Source organism: Malania oleifera, chromosome 5, assembly GCF_029873635.1.
Source record: "Malania oleifera isolate guangnan ecotype guangnan chromosome 5, ASM2987363v1, whole genome shotgun sequence".
Lineage (NCBI taxonomy): Eukaryota > Viridiplantae > Streptophyta > Magnoliopsida > Santalales > Ximeniaceae > Malania > Malania oleifera.
This window is the reverse complement of record NC_080421.1, coordinates 40,386,970-40,399,273: the sequence shown is the minus strand read 5'-3', so window position 1 is coordinate 40,399,273 and position 12,304 is coordinate 40,386,970.

The window sequence follows — 12,304 nt, the reverse complement described above, 5'->3', positions numbered from 1 at the left end:
ATTTTATATACTAAATGTGTCTATGTATATATAATATAAAATTTTAAACACATTTCTTTATACATAAATTAAAATATGAGTATGTAACATGGTGGACACATAGTCTAACAAATCAAATATAGTAAAAATAGAGACAAAGTAATATATGTGTATACAGGTATCAAAATATGAGATGTACCAAGCACAAATTGGAAATGTAGGACTTAACAGTAAATTAAATGACCAGATATTTCCTCATAACATTATATAATTGCAAAAATAAATCATATCATTTAATAAAATTTTTCATAATTTTTGGTGTTGTAAATTCAAACAACGGGATGTTAATTTTATAAAAATAACTTTTATCCGCTCATAGTAAAATATGGAGGATGAGCTGTGTGTGCCGCCAATCCTAAAATCACCATCTAGTGCACTTCTTGCATTTTCGAATATGTACTAGAAAGCACTTGTAATGTTAACATGATAGTGTACATGCTATGTATAAAGGACCCCATTATTATCATACACTAAATATTCCAAAAATACTTGATATTTAGACACCACAATTGAAGAAAATAATGTCATTTCAAGAACTTCAAAAAATTTTGGATTGCCAAACTTCTTGTGATAAATTTGACACAAGTGAAGTCAGACATTATTGCTCTACTATTTGTGCGCTAAAAGAAGAAGTTGAAAGGAGGGAAGACAAATAAATAATAAATAAAAGAAAAAGCAAAGAGTGGGATTTTGGAGAAGGCAAAAGTTACATATAAGAGGGATGTGCTGTCATTGTGCATGTTACATCCTACATATGCATTTTTCTTTTATTTATTTCTTTCATTTTGCTTTCATTATTAGTCTTCCAAACTATTCTTAATTCAAAACTAATAGGAGAACATTTTTTATATATATAATTAAGCCATTAATCTTAAAAAAATTTATAAAATTAACCCTAGTAAAAATTGTTGTTCACTAGTTATTATATATTTTTTCTAATTTATGAAGAGCTAATACAATTTTTTAGGGTCTGCTAAAATAATACTAAAATATTATTATTTTACATTATAACTCTATAAATTTTGTTATCACATGTTCAAGATTTTAAACCAACTATTTAAATTTAAAATAATTTTATTTTAAGTCCTTTAATTTCCAACATTTTTATCATTGTTTGGGCATAATGATATCATAATGGATAAGTGAATAAATAAAAATAATGGATAATGGATTTCTTGTGAATATGGAGTGAGAAAAAATTAAACTTCATATTAATTAAAATGGTGTCCTGACCAATTGGCGTTTGGGCCAAATGTTTTACAAGGCTATTTATAATCCTCAAAAAACGTAAAACTAAGATTAAAACTATAACTAAAATTAAGCTTGAACTTAATCGTAACTTGTATAGTAACTTGCCAAAATTAATTTGGTATTAAGACGCTTAAAATACCTAAAACTCTTTAACTCAAATCCATATAATTAATGGTAAATAAAATCAACAATAATCAAGATACAAGTTTATTTTGTCTTTGTATTATGACTTCATAAGGCCCCTTCACTTGAAGATAACTCACCATTAACTTTATTGATGACATTGCAATTGTGTGACTTTGGTGTAATCTCAAGAGGAGGGTGAAGTGGAGATTTAAAAACTCTTGCTTAGGTCAAACTAGATGACAACAATATTTCACAATCTATGGTCTTTCTCTGCAATCCCAATTACACTGGTAATTAGCTGAGCAAGTATTTAAACAATTAAAGCAATCTTAGTATTTCCCAAGCATTCACAGAAATTAAAATATAAATAAATTAATATGAAAAATTAAATAGTGTAGGGAAGAGAATAACACAGGATATGTCGGGGTTCGGCCAACTGTGCCTACATCTCTACCTTGGCTCGCAAGCCTGAGAATTACCACTAATGCTCACTTAACGGGTGGAGTGACACCAAATACAATACCAAGTCAAATTACCAGGGCCGACCTCAACCCTTACAACCAATCCTTACGAACTAGATTAACACCCCCTCAGGCTATGCTTGGAATACAACAGATAATCAATAGAATTTCGTGTACAATTTTAATGCCTCTAACATAAGCAGATTTGTACAAATACGCACAATATGATCAGTGCATTCAAGTATGATACGAAAATAATGCTCAAGCGAGATTTGTTCTAAACAGTGTATCTACTCACAACAAGATATGTATCAAAGTATACATGAGAATGAGTAAGGTCTTTGATTCTAGAATATGTATTCACAATGTAAGCAATCACAGAATCTAAACAACCTTAAGCAAATACCTCAATGATATTTTTTAGCAATAAAATCAAGAGACACTCAAGATTAGCTTCTTAAAAGTATTTTGTCATAGGCTCAAAATCTAGCCTTTGAATCTTACAATAAAGATGCAAAGATTCTCAAACTGAAACGAGTTATCTCAAGATAATATCTATCAATGAAATAAACTAGGATCAACTCAAGCTAACTCTCCAAAAATAATTTCAACAATAATGAATGAGTGAGTATACTAGCTTTAAGATAATGTATGAAGCACACAAATATACTCACTCTTCAAGCTGCAACAACAATGCAAATGAAGGGAATGCAATAAACACTCTCTTATCAAAGATAGTTTTTATAATTAAAAGTTTGAGAGAGTATGAACAATATTTTCTTGAAAAATGATGGAGTATGAGCAAATAGGAGTGTAAAAATTTTAGAGAACTTTTTGCTAATATATTTGCTAATCTTGTTACTAATCAAAGCAAATGAATGAATATTTATAGGTACTCCACAAATTATAGTCGTTGGGGACTTATTTGGTATTTTCAAAATGTTTAATGAAGTTTTAACCCCAATTACCATAGTAAAAATGTGGCAACCCGAGAGTTTCGGTCACCTGAGCTTTAGGGTCGGTAACCTAAACAGACATAGTTAGAAAAGTTCACTTTCTGACTTTGGGTGCCCGAGTGAAGGTTCGGGTGGCTAGGCCAAGGTGATTTTCCAAACGCTCGAGGTTTGATCGCCTGATTATCAGTTTGGTCTACCGAACGTCATACATCGGTTGCCCGAGGTATATTTGAACTTAGAGTTCGGGTGCCTGGAGAAGGTGAAAAGTGACACCCTTAGGTTCGGTCGATCGTGAATAGTGTGTTCATTTTGGGTTCAGTCGCCCGGACCACAGTCAACTTTGTTGACTCTTACCTATTCGATCAACGGAGTCATTTTCAACGTCCTGAGTTCGGTCAGCTGAAGCCCTTTCAAGATTAAGGGTAGGTCTAATTTTTGCTTAAGTTTCACCCCTACTTGTACAGATAAGACTTGTGATTTTAAGGGGATTTTGCAAGAGAAGTTTTAGGGACCTAATAGTCGATCTATGGCCTCTTGAGCATTTTGTCATATCATGCATGCAGATGCATTATTACAGATCATATTATATTATAGACCCAATAGAACTGAATGCAAATATAATAATAAAGAGGTCTTTGTCCTTTTACTTCTTCAAAGCCATATATGAAACATGATCTTTGTGGTTCATATGACTTCCTTAAGTTCCTACCATCAGTGCATGCTAAGGATGAACCTGTCCAAGATGCTTAGTGCACAAGTGAAAAACATTGGTTTTGTCATAATCAAAACGAGATCAAACTCATAGAGTCAATAACAATCTTTTAAAAAAAATAATTAGAATATTTGACATGTATATATATATATATATATATATATATATATATATCTTAGTTTTCTTTTCTTTTTGTTGTTTTTCAACATATAAGCTTCCCAAATATTCTTCCAGTCTAAATTTCAACCCATTTGTTAAGTTCTAGAAGTGCTATACAATTTTCAATAAATGCATAAACTCAAATGAAATTAACATGTTCAATTGTTAGATATTCTAAAAGATGTTGAAATTTTTAGGCTATCAGTTATAAATGGTGGTTTGGGTTGCTATATGAACAAGAGGAGCTTTCAATGGTGCTATAGGTTGTTGCATGAATGAAGGGCTACTCAGAAGCCTAGATGGCAGAAAAATAATGCAGGAAAAAAAGACACACACACACACACATGCAAAATTCATTGGGAGGTGTGGAGAATCAAGTTGTTGTTAGTGAAATCAAGGTTGAAGACTAGGAAGTTAAAGAACCCGAGATATGCAGCAACGGATATTACAGAAATCATAGCAGTAAATAATGATGAAATCCTAGCAGCAAATCAGGAGCCTAATAATGAGGAAGATACAATATTTATGATCCCGCAGAATTCAATTGTATAGATGTAAAAAGTTCTTAAATTGTATCCTTTAAAATAGGAATCAATTGTATTTGTAGTGTTATTTATATAGTTGTATATACAAACAAGACTAATCAATGAAAAACAGAGATTATTCTCAAATACTCCACCTTTGAATTATCTTACATGGTATCAGAGCCACAAAAGACCAACGTCTAATAATGTCTTCCTTAAATCCCTCCTCCACTCCCAATTCTGAACCACAAAATCCCACCAATTCTTCTATCATCTCCATGCCTAATGTTATCACCATTAAGTTTAACCAAGACAATTACTCCTCTAGAAAGCATAACCAGTGCCTTATTTCAAAGGTCAAGATCTTTTTGGGTACATCGATGGTACTACTCCCAAACCACCTAAAACCATTTATGTTCCTTGCCCTGAAACTATAGTTGTCTATGAAAGGTTAAATCTTGCTTACTCTCAATGGGTTCATCAAGACAACCTCATTCTTAGCATGCTGATCTCTTCCCTCTTCGAAAGAGTACTTGGCTCAAGTTGTTAATTATACAACTTCCAATGTTGTCTAGTATGCTTTGGCTGAAACTTCTCTTCAAGATCTCATGCGTGTATAGTGCAAATCTGCACACAACTAGCCACTACAACTAAAGGCAATCAATTTGCCACTAAATATTTTCACTTTATCAAAAGGCTCACAGATGAATTAGCAGTTGCGAGACAACCAATAATTCATGATGATACTATCACATACATTCTTGCAGGTTTAATCCATGAATACGACAGCTTCGTGGCCTCCATTTCAGCTCGCACTGACAGTGTGACACTTGAAAAAATTTATTCCCTCTTGCTAACCACTGAAGCTCACCTTTCTCGACATCAACTTACCCCTACAGTACAGCAACCTTATGAAAATATTGCTCAACGACAATCACAATCCTTTCCGCGAAATGCACGTGGTGGCTTTCGAGGAAGGGGGCGTGCCAATCGTGTGGCTATAACTCTGCCAATTGAAGCCATGATCAGTCTCCAATTATTTGCCAAGTTTGTGGTAAACCTAGACACTCTACTCTTAAATATTATCATAGATTTGTTCTTTCTTATCAGAATTCTCCAAAAACACCACCCAAGAAGGCCATGGAAGCAATGAACAATGGCAATAATAGTAATTGGAAAATTGACTGGCATGCAGATACATGTGCAACTCATCATTTCACAAATGATGTTGATAATCTAAACCTAAAGAATGATGACTACAATGGTTTAAATAATGTGCAAGTGAAAAATGGACAAGGTTTGCAAATTTATAAAACTAGATCTTCTCAACTTTCAACTAATACCAAGTTCTTCTTGTTCCTGAATTTCAAAAGAATTTAATATCTGTGCAGCAATTTTGTGTTGACAATATGGTTTATTTTGAATTTCATGCTCACTTATTTCTTGTGAAGGATTACTCGAGGAAGGTCCTTTATCAAGGACATCTTAGTGATGGCCTCTATCGATTCTCCACCAAAACAAGTCTACCTCAAGCCCATTCTAGTGTTCGTGTCTCTCTCGATGAGTGGCATTGTAGACTTGTCCACGCCTCAGATTATGTTCTTCACAAGTTCTCTCAACCATTGCCTTTCCAGTAGAGAAAAATAAATTGCATAATGTGTGCCTTGAATGTCAAATGGCAAAAAGCCATAATTTACCTTTTAAATCATCTACATTTGTTTCCACAAAACCTTTGGATTTAATTTTCATTGTTGTGTGGGGACCTGCTTCATTGGTCTCTACCCCTAGTGCTAAATATTATGTAAGCTTTCTTGATGATTATTCAAAGTTTCTTTAGTTATTTCCTATTAAACTCAAATCCGATGTTGAACAAGTTTTTCTCAACTTCCAAGCTTATGTTGAAAAACATTTTGAAAGGAAAATAAAAGCAATTCAATCTTATTGGGGTGGGGAATATAGGCATCTAAACACATATTTTAACAGCATTGGAATTAACCATCGCCTAGCTTGCCCCCACACTCATCAACAAAATGGTTCAACTGAGCATAAACATCGACATATTGTTGAAGTTGGTTTAAGCATGCTAGCTTATTCAAATTTACCTCTGGTATACTAGGAAGATGATTTTCAAACAGCTGCCTATGTAATAAACAGGTTTCCAACACCTATTTTAAAACCAAAGTCACCTTTGAAATGATTTATAATCGAGTGTCTGACTATTCTTTTATGCATGTTTTCGGCTGTGCATGCTGGCCGAACTTAGGATCTTACAATAACAGTAAACTCAATTTCAAATAAAAAAACATGCATTTTCATTGGATATAGTCTTTGTCATCAAGGGTACAAGTGCCTCGATCTCTCTACTGGTAAGGTTTACGTTCCTAGACACGTTATATTTGATGAAACATTTTTCCCTTACTTGAATGAATCCAATGCCATTGTCCATAATAAGCAACCATTCGATTTCGTTTCTCTTCCCCTTCAAATCAATATTCCATGATCCACAAGTTTAAAAAATTTGCAGCCTAACCACATTTCCATATGCACACAATTTGCACCTTTGTTTTCTATTTCTGCAGGCACAGATCAAGCCGCATCTACAGAGTTTCTCACTACAAATTCCCTTACCGAGAGCATTAATAGCAGAAAGTGTTCTTGCAGCTACAAAACCAACGTTTTACACTAAGGCATCGAAGTCAGCTCATTGGTGAGAAGCAATGAATACAAAATTCTCTACTTTTCTGCAAGATGGCACTTGGTTCATGGTATCACCTTCAACTAATGCCAATATAATGGGATGTCAATGGATATAAAAAATCAAAAAGAAGGCAGATGGGACTATTGAGCGTTACAAAGCTCGATTAGTCGCTAAAGGATTCCACCAGCATGAAAGAATCGATTTCTATGAGACATTTAGTCCAGCCATCAAGCATGCAAATATTCCAGTTAGTGATTTCTATTGCAATTCCTTATTATTGGCCTATAAAGCAATTGGATATGCAAAATGCATTTTTGCATGGTGATTTGCAAGAAAATGTGTTCATGTCTCGGCTACAAGGATATGTTCATCCTCAATAACCAAATCATGCGTGTAAGTTACACAAACCACTTTATGGCTTAAGGCAAGCTCCGAGAGATAGGTTCTCTAAACTTTAGACAAGCTCAAGTCCTTTGGTTTTCATGAAAGTAATGTTGATACGTCATTATCTGTTTTTAAAACAACAACAACTATTGTATACATTCTCATATACATTGATGATATCTTGATAACAGATTCAAGTTCAGCTGCAATACACAGGATAATTCAATATTTACAAGACACATTTGCAGTCAAAGATTTGGGTTCTCTAAATTACTTCCTTGGCATAAAGGTACTTCGATGCTCGGAGGGCATTTATTTGACTCAATAGAAGTATATTGTCAATTTACTTAAACGAAACAACATGGACAAAGCCAAACCCTACAATAGTCACATGGCTTCCAACCGTCATCTCAATTCTACGGATGGAAATCCTTTTGAGAATATTAGCCTCTATCGAAGTATAGTTGGTAGCATGCAATATCTTGCATTTATACGACCTGATTTGGCATTTGTTGCACACAAAGTTAGCAAACTTATGCATAAACCTTATGATTCCCATTGGCTTGCAGTCAAGTGCATATTGCGCTACCTCAAACATTTAGTTTCAATAGGTTTGTTCATCACAAAAACTGCTGATTTCAGACTGCAAGTATATTTAGATTCAGATTGGGCAGCTGATAGAGATGATTGGCGATCAGTTGGTGCTTTATGCATTTATATGGGTCCAACTTGATTTCTTGGAGTTGTAAGCAGCAACCTACAATTGCTAGAAGAAGTATAGAGTAGGACTATACACGGTTCGGTGCGGTTCGGTTTTGGCCAGAACAGAAAATCGAACCAAAATTTTTGGTTTTGGGATTTTCGAATTGAAATCAAAACCGAACTGAAATTATGTTTTAATTGAAAACCAAAAATATGGTGGTTCGGTTGTGATTTTTCGGTTTTAAATCGATTTTTTTACAAAACAAAATAACCTTTACTCTTCATAAAGTTGTTGAAAATTTATTAAGCATTTTAATTTTTTATAGGGACTTATAATTTTGACAAAATAAAATCTGTTGGGCACTTTTAACAAAAATAGCCTTTATTTTTCATAAAGTTCTTAAAAATTTATTGAGAATTTTTATTTTCTATAGTGGCTATATGGCTATATTGCATGCTATATTTTTACTAGCCATATTATATATATCTTATATAAATCAGTTTTTCAGTTTTTTTCGGTTTGGTCTCAACATAAAATCGAAACCGAAATCAAAACCAAACATTTTAATTTTAGAAAACCGCAATCGAAATCGAAAATTGAAAAACCAAACCGTTTATGGTTTCGGTTCGGTTTCAGTCCGATTTTTGATTTTTCTGTAATTTTTGTACACCCCTTATACACAGGTAGAATACAAAGCAATAGCAAATGCAGCAGCTGAACTTGCTTGGGTCAAATCAATATTATCTGAACTTGGTCTACCTCCGAAACAAACTCCAAATTTGTGGTGTGATAATATTGGAGCAACCTACCTCACCTCCAATCCTATATTTCATGCAAGAACAAAACACATCGAAATAGATTTCCACTTTATTTGAGATCAAGTTTGCAACAAACAACTAGTGGTTCAATTCATTTCAAGCAGAGATTAGTTAGCAGATGCACTTACCAAGCCATTGCCACTAACCAAAATCAAACAAGTCCAAATCAACCTGAATGTCCATGACCTACCCTTGAGACTGAGGGGGCGTGTAGAGAATCAAGTTGTTGTTATTGAAATCAAGGCTATTGGAATTGGTGTGTTCCTAATAGGGGGGTGAATTGGAGATTTTAAAATTTCCTAGGTTGAATGATCAACAGTTCAGTATATCTTAACCGAGGATTACCACTATTGCTCACTTAACGGGTAGAGCGGCACCAGTTACAAACACCCTTTCCTTACTAAGCAAAGGAATACCCCAGGTCAAATTTGTAGGGCTGACCCCAACCTTTACAACCGATCCTTACGAGCAAGATCAACACCCCCTCAGGCCATGCTTGGAATGTAGTGACCCTAAAAATAATAGTATTTAAATATAATAAGAGAGAGAGAAATAGAAACAGAAACAGAAGGAGACCGTAGATTTTGCATTTTGGAGAATATAATAATTTCAAGGAATTGCCAGGACTCATCGATGAATACAGAGCTTCGTCGACGAGTGCATAAGGAATTTTGTCGATGAATACAGAGTTTCGTCCATGAAGGTCTTCAGAACCTCGTTGACGAAATCTTGCCTTCGTCGACGAAGGCAAGATTTCGTCAACGAGAAAATACCGAACGGGGTTTCTGGCTGCTCTGAATTTCGTCGACAAATACAAGGTTTCGTTGACAAATTTAATGAAGGACTCGTCAACGAGGTGACGTGTCTCGTCGACGAATCTGGCCCTATAAATAGCTAAAAATAGGATTTTTATTCACTTTTAATGCTCCTCTCTCTCTCCTACATCTTTCTCTCCCTTCTCTCTTCGATTTTGGCCCCGCCGGTCGCTAGATCAAAGATTTGAGGCTGCCATGACGCTCCTAACGAAGTTCTCTACAAGTCTACCAGAGCGGATCATTAGGAAAAGGAAGTTGGATTTCATCCCAAATTCAAGGTAAGACCTTTTAGCCTATTTTTTGCCTTATGGTAGTTATAAGAAATGATGTAGGCTATGAAATATTGATATTTTATTCTAGCGAATATTGTTTTCAGGGTGTTGTGTAGGAGGCCCAGCGGGTGTTAGGCTAGTATTCCATAGGGGCTTTCCAATAGCAGGTAAGGGAAATATGCTATGTTAGGTATTTTTAAAATATTATACAGTTTATTAAATGATGAAAATTATGTATTACAGTATCGTGTGGCTTGTGAATATGAATATAGTACGGAGATATGTTTTACGATATTTCAGTATTCTGATTTTACGATATTTTAGTATCATGATTTCATGAACCTCAGTATCATGATAATACGAATATCAGTATTATGATCATGCAGTTTCAGTACTATGATTATGCAAACGTCAGTGTTATGATTACATAGTTCTCAGTATTACGTATGAACTACAATTACAGTTTATGCAGCATCATGGTTATTTCAGTATTTCAGAATCATGGTAAATCAGATATATATATATATATATATATATATATATATATATATCTATGAGACCCTGTTGGACTATGCAGCTACAAAGCACGGTACCGTTGCTACAGATATTATGTTATTTTATGAGTGCAACCACCTATTTAGATAATACGTGGTAAGGTCGATCACCTAGGCCCTTGAAGAGGATAGGCTCCCCATCCAGATATGGGTTGAGGTGGGCAGATCGACCGATGGAATATAGTGATTTATTCCTGGTTGGCCAGTCAGGGTAAATCCCGCCTACGGGCTGCACAACCCTGTCATGAGGGGGTAAGTCATAACACACAGATATCCACAAGGAACATTTTCAGTTGCTATTACGTATGTACAGATTTACAGAAATAGAGAATATACCTATGTATAATAGAAATATTTTGATTAGTAACCTACGATATTATTATGTAAAGCAACATGGAAGAGGGGGGGGGGTGTATTTATCACTGGTACTTTATTTATATACTCAGTTATACATGTTTATTTGTAAACAGATTTTCATGATATAGTAGCTCATCTGCCAAACACTAGTAATAGCATACTTCCTCTTATTGAGCACTAGCTCATCTTAGTGTTGAATCATTTTTCAGGAGATTCAGGTAGGCGAGCAGATCAGGCTCGCAGATAGAGGGGCTTCAATGGTGCCCTGTCAGAGAGTGAGTATATTTTGGGAGTGTTTTTGTATATCCCAGCATGGTTGAGGGTATCTTGGGTAAACAGTGATATGTGTATATTTTGGGAACCAGTACGGTATCAGAGCATGTAGATTATCATAATATATATATATATATATATATATATATATATATAAAATCAGTTTATTAAGCAGGTCGTTACATGGAATGCAACAGATAAATATAAATTTTGCCTACAATGAAAGGTGCTTCTCACACAAGCATATTTGTACAATATTATGATCCAAATATACACTGACATATAATAAGAATATGTGCTCAAGTGAGATAATATCTAATAAGATTTCAACTCTCCAAAGATGTACATAAACGTGTGTATACGTGAGAGTGACTACCTTTGATTTAGAAAAATTATAATTAGTATATAATATCAAAGGAACTTTGAATCTCATGGTAAGAATCTCAACCATAATATTTTTCAAATATTAAGCACAATCGAGATTTAGGGATCAAGCTTGCTAAAAAATAGTTTGTCAAATAGTGCAAGCAAGCTTTCGAATCTGGCAATGAAGATGCCAAGAATCAGAAGCTAAAGAGGGTTATTCTCAAATAATATTTATCAATTAAATATGATGAGATAAACCCTAGCTTCACTCTCCAAGAAAAATATCAAGCAATATAAGAATATTGAGAGTAATGAGCTTTAAGAGCAATGTATGTAAGCACACAACAATAAAGAACAAGCTCCCTCTCACTTACAATTAGTTTGCAAGAAAAGGAGCACAAGAACATATAACTCTCTATTTTAGAAAGATTTTGCAAGCAATAAAATGTGAGAGTATGAAAAATTTGGCTTGGAAATGTGAAGTATAAGCAATATGGGCTCAAGAAAAATTAAAGAGAATTTTTGCTAATTATATTGCTAATCCCCTTACTAATCTCTCCAAATGAATTGGTATATACAGATATCCTAAAAAATATTACCTTTGGGGACATAGGAGGAATTTTGAAAAATGTTTAATGAGGTTTTAACCCCAATTATTACGGTTAAATTATGGCAACCTGAGAGTTTCGGTCGCCCAAACAAAGACAAAGAGAAAAGGTGAACTTTTGGGTTTGGGTGCTTGAGGGTGAGTCCGATTGGTTGAATGCGATTTCCCAAACGTTCGAGGTTCGGTCACCTGGTGAGTAGTTCGGTTTGCTGAACCTCACAATTCGGTC